This window comes from Phyllopteryx taeniolatus, chromosome 5 (assembly GCF_024500385.1).
Source record: "Phyllopteryx taeniolatus isolate TA_2022b chromosome 5, UOR_Ptae_1.2, whole genome shotgun sequence".
Taxonomy (NCBI): Eukaryota; Metazoa; Chordata; class Actinopteri; order Syngnathiformes; family Syngnathidae; genus Phyllopteryx; species Phyllopteryx taeniolatus.
This window is the reverse complement of record NC_084506.1, coordinates 15,749,735-15,763,865: the sequence shown is the minus strand read 5'-3', so window position 1 is coordinate 15,763,865 and position 14,131 is coordinate 15,749,735. Positions and strand designations below refer to the sequence as shown.

The window sequence follows — 14,131 nt, the reverse complement described above, 5'->3', positions numbered from 1 at the left end:
TGACTGCAGTGGATTTAAAGTAAAACAACTGAGATGAAACTGAAGGGTAGATTCGTTTCTGTGATTAATAAATGGTTACACAAAAATATGGCACTTCCACTGTCAGATTCTTTCGATGCATGGAAACAGGGTAAAAGAGAAATGTACACATAACGACTAAACTGGCATAACTGGCATAACGCCGAGAGTGGCTTCTACCTGCTGGAGCAGAACCCAGTAGAGTATACGGGTGGGAAAAAAACGAGTACCTATAAAGACAAACAAATTTACTTGTGGAAGCAGCACTTCACACCCTATGGCCCATGGACACATTGCCAAACACAGATAACCCCATACCACCATTATTTATATAATATTATAATTTTTTTTTTTGCTGTTTTTTTTAGTTATTTTAATAGTGACTCTCAAAGTGTGGTATTAGTACCACTAGTGGTATGCGGGCTCCCTCTCATGGTATGCAAAAGAATCATTGCCCAAGTACAGTTCAGTTGTATTTAACTTTTTTGCACAGAACATTTGCATTTAATCTTCAAGAAATGTTTGTTTTGAAACTTTTATTTAAGGACAATTTTTATGTGCAACAATTTTTATGCACAATATATTTTAATTAACTTATTATATAAGATTTGTTTTCATTTTCCTATATTTAAGTGCAGTGGTAATGTTCAAACTGAATAATATTACAGTGGCTTATAATGACATGAAATATACAAACGTTTTTAGGAATAAAAACTTGTTTTTAATGAACACATATGCCTACTCCACTGCTGTATTGTAATGTTGTTTGATGGTGGTGGCTGGAGAGCAAAGTATTTTCTTAGCTGGTACTTGCTGGAAAGAGTTTGAGAAGCACTGTTTTAATACATCGATGATACTAAAAACATTCATAAAAATGCACCTCTGCATTTGAAAGTTGGATCGGCAACCTCTAGAAAAGGCAAGATTATGATGTGTTCTTTTCAGCGACAATAATGACACAAAAACCTGAAGACTGGATGGATGTATAAGGTGCCTTTGTGTATACATTTGTATGCAGACCCGAGTGAATGACTGAATATGTACATGTGCTGCATTTGAAATTGCCCTCGTTCAGCCAAAGAGCCAGCGGAAGAAAATCTCATTCCCCTCTGATGAGAAATAAATGCTACAAAGGGTCTATGGAAAAAGTGGACGAGCAGATAAAACTGACTGTGTAATAAGAGAGAGAAAGCAAAGTGCAACCCATTCTTGTGGGCAGACGGCTTCCAATGAGGCCTGAATAAAAGCACTAACCTCACAATGGAGTCAAAGCAGCCACTGAGCCAGATGTTTACTGCACAAACACGTTAGCATCTTCAGGGGTGATGTAATGAAGCCAACACACTAGACGGAATGATAGTGCTGAACCGCCCTAAAAACAAGGCTTGTATGTTAGCATCAAAGTCAAATTTACATATAGTGGCTGTCGGGTGCATTGTTGGTGGGAAAGACTGAAAACAATGTGATGGCAACATGATATCTTGGTGATCTAGAACTTTGTAGACTGACCGTAAACTCATTTCTGACATATCTGAATCATATAAAATGAGCTCAGCATGGTTAGCAAACGCTAAATTAGTTGGTGTGTTACCCTACAATGCCAAAGTGTCACTCTGCAGAAGATAATAGAGCCTGTCTGCCTTTCCAGTTCCAATCCGAACCATTGTCGTTTTCTTGACCAGCAGCCAGAGTCATTGTGCACGAGCCTCTGTCATCTGCATACCTCTCTCGCCAATAATGGTAACCGCATCTTCCATACTTCCATTTTCTACAGCGCTTGTCCTTACTGGGGTGGCGGGTGACTTGAGCCTATCTCAGCTGACTTTGGACGAGAAGCAGGGTACATCCTGGACTGGTCACCAGCTAATCACAGCTATGCACAATTTAGAGTCTTCAGTGAACATAACATGTATGTTTTTGGAATGTGGGAGGAAGCAGGAGTACTCGGAGAAAACCCACTCAAGGCATGCAAACTACACACACAGAGATGCAAACCCAGAACCTCTCGACTGTGAGGCAACAAGTTTAATACACAAGTGAAAACCTCAAATTTGGCCTTAAACTTATGAGGAAAATCCCCAAACTCAAAGCTGATTCCAGAACCTGAAGTCAATCGGATCGACATAAGACGCGGCTCAAACTCACTCGGGCTGTATTTTGTCTTTGCGTTCCCTTTGAAAACATGGTCATATTGTACACTCCACCAATAGAAAGTGAATACCAGTCTAGCTGAATCAACACACACTCATGGTTCCCATAAGTGTCTTGTACAGAGTCATAAGTAATAAGTCAGCCAGACATCTCGGCTCATTTCTCCCTCAGTAATGTCAACACTCTGAGCCAATGCTGATTACACATCCCTTACCCCCACAGTTTCTTTAGCCGTGTCTATGTTGTAATATCTTTTTGCACTTGTAGCCATGTAAAACCAAATACATCTTAATTCATTTGGTTATGAGGTTTGTTTTTAGGGCTTGGAGATCAGTCATTTTTAAAAAGCAGAAGAACAAGTGTGAGTCTATGTGAAAATAGAAAACAGATTTTTTTCTGAAAACTGGCCCTGTTTTGTCCTTTATAATGGAATCAAGTAGTATTTTTTTTTAGAACGACAATGTTTATTAATCCCAGGGGAAATTTCCATTCTGTTATCGATCTTGAACACTCCCTCCAAAAGTATTTAAAAAGTATTAAAACAGCGGCCAATTCTTTGTACTTTTGCTGTAGACACACACGTGTAAGTAAAAGTATAACTGTTGATCTCTTGTCTCATATTAACCTTTTGAGGGCAAATCCAAATGTTTTCAGTCTACAGTGAAAATGAATTGACCTCACTGTTCCATACACTTTAGGTGAGCAATGTATTCCCAGGTCACAATCAGGATCCTATTAAGGTTGCACAAGGAGTTTTAGCATCAAGGAATCAGTTCCAGTATGCATGCGTTCCAAGTCTTGAACCATCCGTCCCAAGCCAAGGGGTTCATTTTGACCTTGAATTAAACTGCCTGGAATTCAGAACATATAGAAAATGTAACATTATTTTAGGTTAAAGGTTCAATGGGCTCATCCAACGCTATCTTAAGACCATGGATGATCGGTCTATGTATGCACTTTGATATAGCATATTATCACCATATTGAAGAGCCAGTTACAAGCAGTCATGCCATATTACCTACAACATAACACCTTTCAACTCTGCATTTACTTGCCGCTGGGTCATTTCAGCGCACTGTGACAGTTGGTGCTGGCAACTTCCAGAGCAGTTTTTTGAGTGAGCTTTTTAAATGCAATGTTACACAGGATTGGCAGATTAATCCAATTGCCATACACATAGATTAACTTGTTCCGAAGTTAATCTAATCAAAACATGGCTTGCTGGCTTCTCACAAATTATCAGAGCATTGCTTTCCTCGCCGGCACGGTGGACGACTGGTTACAGTTCTGGGGACCGGGGTTCAAATTCCGGCACCACCCCCCCCCCCCCCCCACCCCTCCCCATCCCCCCCCCCCCCCACACACACACACACACCCGTCCCCGCACACCTGTGTGGAGTTTGCATGTTCTCCCCGTGCCTGAGTGGGTTTTCTCCAGGCACTCCGGTTTCCTCCCACATCTCAAAAACATGTGTGGTAGGTTGATTGGGGACTCTAAATTGCCCATAGGTGTGAATGTGAATATGAATGGTTGTTTGTTTCTATGTGCCCTGTGATTGGCTGGCGATCGGTTCAGGGTCTACCCCGCCTCCCGCCCGAAGGTAGCTGGGATAGACTCCAGCAGCCCGTGACCCTAGTGAGGAGAAGCGGTAAAGAAAATGGATGGATGGATTGTTTGCCTCTTCCGCTAACAGTTCCAATTCCATCGCTTCAAACTTCATTTTGCGCTTGTGATACTTTTCCAAATTTTCCAGCGAGAAAACCATCGGCGCAACCTTAAGCACATAATCCTTTTAAAAATATGCAGTCTCCACCACTTTTACACCCGTTGCCAACAGCGTGCACAATCTGTGAGAGTGAACACGCAATTCAGCACCCGCCATTTGAGATCTTGGTAAATCAGGCCCTTAGTGTCAACTGATGCTTCTTGTGGTTTTGAAAAATGGAGTCGCTGCAACAGACGACATAAAAATTAAACAGGAAGCAGGACACAGACATGTCTGATCCATTTCCAAATGGGTATCTACAGTAGCACTTTCTCATTTTAAACTTGGAACTGTGCCTGTAAATCCAGCAGAGAGACTAACAGACCATTAAAATACAAGGAAGTGTTATCCATGTGTCTCTCCACACTTGAAATGGCTTTGGGTGAAAATTGCTCTTGCTGCTGTGTTACCATCACATTATCACCTGTTTTCATGTACTCTCAAATTATTTTCAGTCACTATGCTGAGTGCTGTATTTATGACAGATGGATGTTGAAAAAAATTGTGACACCATAACATTTCAAAATCTCTATAAATTGGAAACCAGCCAAAATTCTTGGAGTTGCCCAGTCAGCAGTACCACTCAGTAAGCATTTCAAGAATTAAATAAAGTGTTAGCGTTTTTCACACCTGTTTTTCGTGAAGCCACCATTGAAGGAAAGCAAGGGATCCCTGCAAAGGGAAGAAATATGACAATGACCATAATGACGGAAATTGTACCTATTGTAATGTGGCGGTAGGTGTTACGAGGTTTTGAGGTTACAAACGGCATGCAATGAACTGTAATACATGGTCACGCTTCCCAAGAGGGCATACTCATTTACTGACGTACTTGATTATTTTACATTTATGGCCTAATATTTGTATCCTATTGTACGTTAACTACCGAGCTATGACTTGTACATATTGAACATACTCCCACCTGTGGACCCAGTCGCCTTTGTTTATACCTTAGTGATTGATAAAAGTGTCAAAGCACACACAACAGGTCTTAAATCTCAAATCAGCTCAGCAAAAGTGAAGTACTGTAAACCATCATCCGGACTTGTCTCCACCAACAATTCTGACATGTACAATGGTTTGGGACCATTAAAAGACTCTGATTCTGACCGTGTTCGTTCAGTTAACTAATAAAAGTACAGTAAAGTCCCAAAACGATCATTTTTAAAACAAAGTCATAGCGTGAATAAATCTTAAAACGCTACCCTTGTGTTTCCGTGTTTACAACATATACACAACCTTCCTGAGATGATGACACAGTAGTCCCAGTTGTTGCATAACCGTGTGCTAACACCACCACAACATCAACAACAACGGTGGATCACAGTGTTGCGTGCTGCAGAAGCTTCTGAGCACACAAATGTCTCCTTTCTTGCTCGCTTCGAATTTCCCCCCCAATGTACTTAGTGTCTTGACATCATACATGCTGCTTCTTCTGTTTTTGTTGACTTCCTGTGGCAGTGTCACAGCGCTACTTACAGGCCTGGCCCATACACTACAGTGTTTCAGCGTTTTTGCTTGCTTGATTATTGCCATAGTAACACGGGACATGCAAGACTGTCCAGTGACTGTTAAAAAGCTGACACATCACAGTAAGGTATATTTTTGTTCTCCCATTAAAGTCAAAGTTTGCCTTGTGTGTGCACCTCATGTCAATATCAAAGGTCTTAGCGATTGTCCACCGTATCAATGACCCATCGCACCTGATTTGCAAGGTTCCATCTCCCTTACGAGGAGCTGCAGTACTGTAAGTGGCGCTTGCTCAGGTGAGCTCATCACACACATTGAAGATTTGCTCAGCGAACGCCCCCGCCCGTTTGCACCTGTCATGCCTTAACTACCGAATGGCATCTTTATAAGGGATTTTAAGCCTGACGCGTTTTGCCTTTCAGCGCTGCCGTAAAACACAGCAGTTCCTGTTTATTCATGCGGGGATGGAGAGGAGCGCAGCTGGCAATCAAGTTCACTTGAGGAGTTTGTGTGTGGCTCACGATCAATGACACCAGGAAGCTCGCTTGCTTACTTGGCATGAGTGTGGAGATTACAATGAGGGGCTTGGATTATTTTATTTATTTGTTTGGAATGTTCTGATTGGAAATTGCAAGCATGAAGCAAAAGCAAAAAGTAATTTCCTGCAATTTGTTTCAAAAGGTAGAGCTGAAAATGTGTTGTCTCCACCATTAAATGAAATCAACCAAACATTTGTGATAAATTCTTAGTCAGCCAAGTCTGGTTATCCAGAAATTATTCCCATTTCCACCAGGGATTCACATCTGGGCACACTCCGCCAGATATTTAACAAACTTTAACTTAATTATAATGATTGGATTGAAGGTGAAATGTCTCGAAAAAGCAGGATCCAGTCAGAGGTGGGGAACTCGAGTAACACGACTTGGCTCAGTTGGCTTGGTCAATTCTACAAATTGCTTGGCTAAAACTCATGCAAGACTTGTTGTTCATGGGACTGAACATGACTTACACTTGGAAAAACGACTTGCAATGTCTTGCCTGTTTACAGTTAAAAATCTTGAGAACATTTTCAGGAAATTGTGCTTTTGTTTTGTTTTAGAAGTAAGTTATTTTCTGTGTAGTGCGCACAAACCTGGTAACCCACTGAGTAGGGTGTGATATTGAGTGACAAGATTATCAAATTTGGATTCAAGGATTATACTGTATTTATGAGATCATCAACTGGCAAGGTTCGCAACTCAAAGATAAAATACACAACAACTACAACAACTTAAGAGCTGTTCAATTATTAACTTAGCTTTAATTTGGATTTCTGTTTAATTGAGGAGACAAAGTGATAGACAATACAGAAATTGGTTTGGGACTGGATTGTGAATGTGTTAGTTCAGCTAACTAATGCAAGTAGGCTACAGATCGTGTTGACGGTACGTGCTAATACTGAGCTCAAAGTGTGAATACTGTTTTTGTGACTGAGCAAGGTTGTATGACTTGCCCCGTGGCTTGCATAACGTGACTGATTATTGCCCCAGTAACTTGGGACTTACTTACAACTTTCACATGCATGACATGCTCCCACCTCCGACACCAGCTGCCTTCAATTCTACCTTAGTGGCAGTATCAAACCATAAACAATTCCTAAATCTGAAGTCAGCTAAGCAAAAGTGAAGAATGCTATCTTTAGGACATCGTCTACCGTCCGCCGACTTGCAACTGTGACACACGCGTGTTTACACCACCACGTACCGTGCAACAGTGCTTCTGTCTGAATGGATGAGCTGGTCGTCAATGAGCAGAATAAGCCAAGGCGTCCATGTGTAGTGTCAGAGTGCAGCCTCTGAGAAGGTAACGCCACTCCTACCGTGAGAGGTAAAGACATAATAGGATCATGGGCCGACCATCTGGCCTCATTGCTGACACACGCCACATGACTATAAATACTAAATAATGTTATGAGCTGATTTTATCACTCTTATGGCTTTGATTCAGGATATTGTAGCGACGTCAACACAATCGAGACTTTTCCAGCAGCACTGGGTTGATGATATAGTTTAGATGATATTTGTTGCATATGTATTATATATTGTATATTATAGTGGGAGATGAACTCCGCCAAGAATGAACTCTTGAACTGCAGCGTGGACCCTGGCAACTAGCCACTGTCCCTTACTTGACCGGCCTTGCATCACCGCTACACAGTGGCAGTCCTAGCTTGAATGGAGCCCTGCAAGACACCCCCTTAAGGCTGCCGCACACCGCGCGATGCGGCCGACCCCAATTAGACCAGACCATCGCAAAAAAACGACAGTTGGCGTGGACCCCCGCATACTCACAGTTCACCACCCGCGGATTCACCTATTTAGATTTTTTTCAATTGTTTTTCTTTTTTTCTCAATTAGTTTTGTTTTTTGTCTTTTTTGGAGAGGAACTAACCCCAAAAACGCTTATTGGCAGTTTATCCTCGCTTGTTTAAGAATTTTGTGGGTTAAAAAAATACTTTTTTTTTTTTCAGTGCAATTAGAATGGGCATAAATTATCTACAGATTTTGGCTATTCGTGTTTCGGCCCGGCTCCTATCCCCTGCTAATAGTGGGGGTCCACTGTACTTTACAATTTGACCCACACAACAGGAGACATTTGAGTTGAAGCAGCAAATATGCCATTTAATCTATCACAGTTTCGAGAGATACCACCACAGGACAGTTAATCCGGCTATCCATCTCATTTGAGGTAATGTTGGTCTGATGATTGTCAGTGGCACGGCATCCTTACAGGAGGCTGCAGTTGATTATCCTGGGGAAGCTTCTGCAGCCTGGATGCGCTCACCTTCCATCATATTGGCACTGACAGATGTCACGAAGCATCCCGCGTCCATAGAAATGAGCAAAAAACACACACACACTTTCTGTCCCGCGTTGCTTTATGAAAAAAAATTAGGTTAGATTCTATCGTGTGTCTCAGGGCTGGACGAGAAACAAATAAATGAAGAGGGAGTTACTGCTGAGCGAGCCACTTCATCTACCGTGCTGCCCCACTCTTGTCTGTGTCTTTGTGTGTCTACGTCAAATGCTAATTGCCTCCATTGGAATACGATAACAAGGGCTGCACACAGAGAATGGCAAATGTGAACTGCAGGGAGAGCTCCCAAACACAAAAGGCACTCCGCCATACTGTATACAGTGAACCCTCTCTTTTTGTCAATAGCAAAGATATGTGAATAATGGACGCATCCACACTAAAAATGTGCATAATGTGCAACTCTATATCTAGCCCAAATTATGGTCAAGAACGCTTACATATTCATCTTGCAACATTCACATTAAAACTGGCTGAAGGATGATTTGATTTTACAAAATGCGCCAGAAGTGGGAGGGAACACATGCACACATGGGGGCACATGAACGATCATGTGTGTGGGGGGGGGGGGGGGGGGGGGGGGGTATTCTCCAAGTGCCTTCTGAATGGCGCAAGTACTTGTGGTCTTGTTTACATCACCCCACCTATGGAGGTCTGCTTGCAGTTCTGTACTAACGCACTTTGCACCATCAGTGCACTTCTAGCGCCGCATTTAAAGGGAACGTGACGAGCCGCTTTGATTGGACAGGATTGAAGTGGTCACGCCCCCAACGACGCAGCAGATGTCCCTCTTTTAAATGCGCTTGGGTGCGCTGGTCCACAAAATTAATAACCCCGGGTCTAACTTACCTCCGTGCAGAGTTACGCCACGCGTGGCGCCTGATTTACGCCAGTCACGAAAACGCAGCCCCAAGTCTCAATGACTCAACTTCCCATCTCTGTTCCAGAATGATGTTTACCAAAGGGCCCTTGTGTCCTTCACAGCGTCCACATATTCATTTTCCCCAAAAATATTTTACAAGAAACCAAAGGTGAGCGAGAGGATGAATGGTTCTTGCTCTGGTTTTAAACAATTAATAGTGACCACCAATGCTTCTCTCAACCCCCTCTTACACGGGCAACTTGTGGTAATACATAAAATATCATGTAGATGATACAGTGGATCGAAATAAGGAGAATAAAATCATACAATTTAGTGTTTGGACAAAATGTGTAGAAAACTACGTTTCTACAGTCACAAAGCAGTATGTTTCTTGGTTGTATATCTGTAAATAAATTATTATTTTGCCATTTAAAGGCATTTCTCAATCTTGTTTTTTTTTATAGTTTGATGTGTCACAAAAGCAAAAGAATTATAATATCAGCAACAAAGTCATTGTTCTGCTTTACATGTTTCTTTTTGCAAAACGTTTTTTTTTGGCAGAAACCGGTGTTTTTGATTAAATCAACCCATGTTCCACTCCTGATTACTAAAGAAGAGAAAGGGTTAGAAAAAAAACTTGTGTTCTGGTGAAAGAAAAAAGTCTATGCTTTCTTTTGGTAAATTTGTTGCTTATATTGCTTATACTTACTGTATATTGAACACAATATTCTGTGGGTCTTGAAAGAGCAGTTGGCTGGCAGTGAATGACTTAACTTTTATTGTTTTTGTACAACACAGTACTATTTTTTATTTAAAACACGTAACAAAAAGAAGGTAATTTTTTTGGGGGGGGTCTGGAACGGAATTTTGAGGGGAGTTTTGATTTGAGTAAATTGAGTGCCGAGCCTGGACATGGAACGAATTCAACTCATATGTCAAGGTACAAATGTTATTAAAGGGAATATCATTTTATCTTACAGCAATTGACATTTATAGATGGTAAAAAGTTACATTTAAAAAAATTACCCTAACCTTAAAAAAAGGTATTCTTAACAGGTTTTGTTGGCCCTTAGAGGTCCGTCTGTTCACTCTTTGTTGGTTGTCAGATGTTGTGCTGTCCATTTGTATTGACCATAATAGGTTAAAAAAAATAAATTACAACATCAGGGAGAGCTCTGGAGTATATAAGAAATAAAACATCCCTTACAGCGGTGTTTAAAGTCATATTTTGGGTCATTCTGGGTCACTTGAGCAGTAAAAAGACATCCACCTGTCAGCTTACAAGCGCAAATAAAATCCTGCAAAGGAGTCGGACGAGGCTCGGGAGATTCGCCCTCACAGCCGTTGGCATTTGAACATGAACGTGACGTGAAACCTCGACCTCGGCGTAAAGATGCAAGAAGGTGTCGTACATGTGCCACTGTACTGGCGCCGAGGGAGAGGTAATGATGTGGAATGTAGTATTGTGATCCTAATTAGCTCCGGCGCCTTGTGACAGGATGTGGCAATATGTTCAGAGCTCTTCTGACATCTGGCCATCATTTTGACATTGTCATAATAATGTTTAACGTAATTGCATTGATGTCTGTAAAGCTCATTATTAGCCAGACATCATACATAGTTAGTCAGATCTGTCAGAATCTTAATTATACATTGACTAAACAAAAGTAAGTGTTTGTAGAGAAAACACCAACAATGTATTGAGCAATATTTACAGAGAAAATTTATATAACACCATAAATGTGCTTGTAGCTCTAAATATGTACAGATTTAGAGCAGACGTACAGTGTTCCACTGTTGTAACGCAAGTCAACATTTGTGCCCGAGTTATGTGGCAGATCTTTAAGTGATAAATCGAGGTTTTTTTGGTTTGTTTTTACCCTAACCCATAGAGCAGAGAGAATATGTGCCTCGGCCGGTCAATCGCAAAGGGAGTGTGGGTCGATCCCATAGTATTGAAAAAAGTAGACGTCAGACTATTGTTTTGAACAAACTTTTTTTAGTACAAAGTAGACGTCAGCCAATCATCCGTCCTCACTATGAAATTTGTCACTTAATTGATGTACAGGGCGGCCAGTCAGACGTCGGACCTTTTCTGGCGCGTGGGTCATGTGCATGTGCATACAACGGCGTTACGTGCCGCAAGACTCTAGCAAGCTAGCCAGTTGCATTTTTAGCCTTCAATTTGTTTTGTCTACTCTAAAGACAGGGTGTATAAATGAGTGGAGTACCAAGCAAGAAGCCAAAAACTTGCCACTTCCATGCAGAGTGGGAGGAGGACTTTTTTTTCCAAAATGTCATTTTCGAAGTGAGTTTGCCTCATCTGCCAGTGTACCATCGCAACACCGAAGAAAGAAAATTTGGAGCAGAATTTTCTGGTTGTTCATAAAAACTACGACACTGACTTCGCCCCGAAAAGCGAGCTGAGAAGGAGAAACGTGAAGGAATTAAAAATCCCACTTGTCCGGACAACAGTCATTTTTCTCACAGCTAAGTTCAAAAGCAAAGGCAGCCACCGAAGCATCGTTACGGGTGAGTCATTTCACCTGTGAATAGAGATTAATATACTATATATAAACACGACCTTGTCTATAGTTCTGTTTTTTGGGGTCTTTTTTTTTTGGTGTAGGTCGAATCTGAGGACCAGACCACAATTTCAGATAATTACGGATGGCACGCAAAGCCAATAACCCTTGAGAAGTGATACTCACACACTGAACTACACTGTCCCTGCTGGACAATTGGTCGTAGTAGGATGAACATTCATATACATCGTTTTTGATCAAATTTTGGTCGTGATAGACAATCGCACAGGACAAGTGAACTTGCAAGATTTCCTAATGGGCCCCAATGACAAGACCCAACAATATTATTGTTTTTTTTTTTGTGTGCAAACATCTCGTTTCAGTGTATTATTTTACATACAAACTGTTTACTTTACATGTTGTGACAAAATACGCATTTCTTCTCAATTGGTAATGTGTGTTTGTGTCATTACTGTTGCTCAAATACATGGCTTTATAAGAATCTGGTTTCTTCTGATACTAGTCCTCATTGGGCAAATTTTAATTTATAGACTGTTAATACACTGTCATCTTACTTGTACTGCTAAATGTGTTACATACATGAATTGTATTATGCAATATGGGTTCATACAGTTGTGCAAGGTGTACCAACATATATTGTACATAAAAATAATTTTCAATATATTTATATTTTTTGATATATTTGCATTTCTATCGTAGGTAGATCATTTTGGTCATTTTTCACCAACTTCTTCGGTTAGGATAATGGTTATGTGAGATGTTCCTACCCTTTCACTTTACGTGCATGTCTTTGTACTGTATATGAAAAGTAATTGTTGGGTGTTGAATATTCTACCTGCTTTTCAGTTATTAAAACTCGAATATACAAGCCTGCAAAAGACTGCACTGAAAGATTTCAATGCACTGGACTGTATCAAGATAAGTGCTGGAAGGGAAACAAGTGCCAAGTGTTTCTAGGAGAGTGAAGAAAAAAAAGACGGGGGGGAAAAAAGACGGAAGATCCGACTTTACTTTCAAGGCCCGTCTTTATGAAAAATTAACTCTGACACTTCGGAAATCGAAAATCATGGCTCTTGCGATGGAGGGCGCCGGCGTAGATTGCTGCTTGTGTGAGAGAATGTATGCGTGAGTGTGCGTTTTCAGCTCTGAATGGATTTCTTTTTAGTGTCCATGACACTGGAACAACAAAGTGGGATAACAATTGTAATGATGCCAAGGACAGAAACCTGAAACGAGCGCCACACTAGCACACTTGAGTGGGGCCATGGTTACATTTGAGTAATGTTCCTGTTGAAATATGACAATATAAAATGGCATTTAGAATGACTATGCTGCTGTTCCTACAGTGTACCACTGCATCTCTTAGTAGGCCTCAGCACTGCCTGGCATGTTGTAGCACAATGTGGCATGACACTGAAATTGTGCAAATAATACACCCCAAAAGCTTTGTTATTTTGACTTTCTTTCAAATAATGACAAGTATTCCAGACGAACGTGCGGTTTAGGAAGATAAATTGAGTGGATTTCGTAAATAGGTCTACAGAGAACACCTACCAAATGCGTCGTAGCCAATTCGAAAGGGACCGACCGTCTGGGACCCAAACAGTGTCGGCTGGTCACTAGAGCGCGCTAGGTCAGTGGTCACCACATTGCTTTCTTTGATGACAAAAAAATATAAATAAAAGTACAGATAGTAAAATAAAACAAATATTTCCAAACATTTGCACATCTATTTTTAGATGAGCATGATAACTAGTATAGACAGTCGTTAATGATGAGTAAAGTTGTTTCATTCCTCTTTGTTGTCTGAAATGACGCATTTCTAGTCTGGGGCTCAGAAATCTTTCCCCATTGACTCTCATTAAAACTTTGACATGTACAGTAGCTCCTCTTCACAGCAATACTCTAGATAGGACCAAGGTGGGGCGCAACATTCCAGCAACCCGGGGTGACAAACGTCACATCCTGGCTCAATCTCTATGCACACAGCACTTTGCCGTCGGCGGGTTCCCTGGTCAGTGGCATGTCGGCTTTAAGTCGAGTCAAGCTTGTCAGTCCGCTGCTGGAATTACTATTTATTTTGATAAGAGTTTTCCCTGCTTACTCTCACGTTCACGTGGCGTGGTCGTGCTTACTCAATACAGGCAAGGTGAATAACATCATTTGTCGCTCTCGTTTAAGATAATTACAAAACATGATAGTAAATATGACTAATGTCCTTCTCTGTGTGACAGCTGTTTTATATTTAGTTGTATTAGACCCCTTAATTAGACCCCTATCTCCCAGTATTAGCGAAGGAGTTAACTGAGGCTGAGCAATGAGAGTGTCTTCACAGAGACGTATGTGTGTGCCTGTGTGTGTGCGTGCATGTGCGTCTGTGTGTTTGAGCCTCCCATCTTGGCAGCGCTTTCCATATCAGCGGCTGTGTGATGTGGCAAAGCGACGCTCACGTCCATTCAGGCCCA

The 14,131-nt window shown here is 41.3% G+C and overlaps 1 protein-coding gene across 11 annotated transcripts in view; it reads right to left on the bottom strand.

Annotated features, from left to right (window-relative positions):
• Positions 1 to 14,131, bottom strand: part of shank3a (SH3 and multiple ankyrin repeat domains 3a) — a 247,951-nt gene that overhangs the window by 222,687 nt on the left and 11,133 nt on the right. Inside the window, exon 1 of one of the 11 annotated variants that reach the window (XM_061773043.1) lies at positions 7,149 to 7,231. The exons of the other annotated variants lie outside the window; for them this stretch is intronic. The gene's annotated coding sequence lies outside the window, so the exon portion shown is untranslated. Of the gene's footprint in view, positions 1 to 7,148; positions 7,232 to 14,131 lie in introns of those variants that run through there. 11 annotated transcript variants of the gene reach the window in all.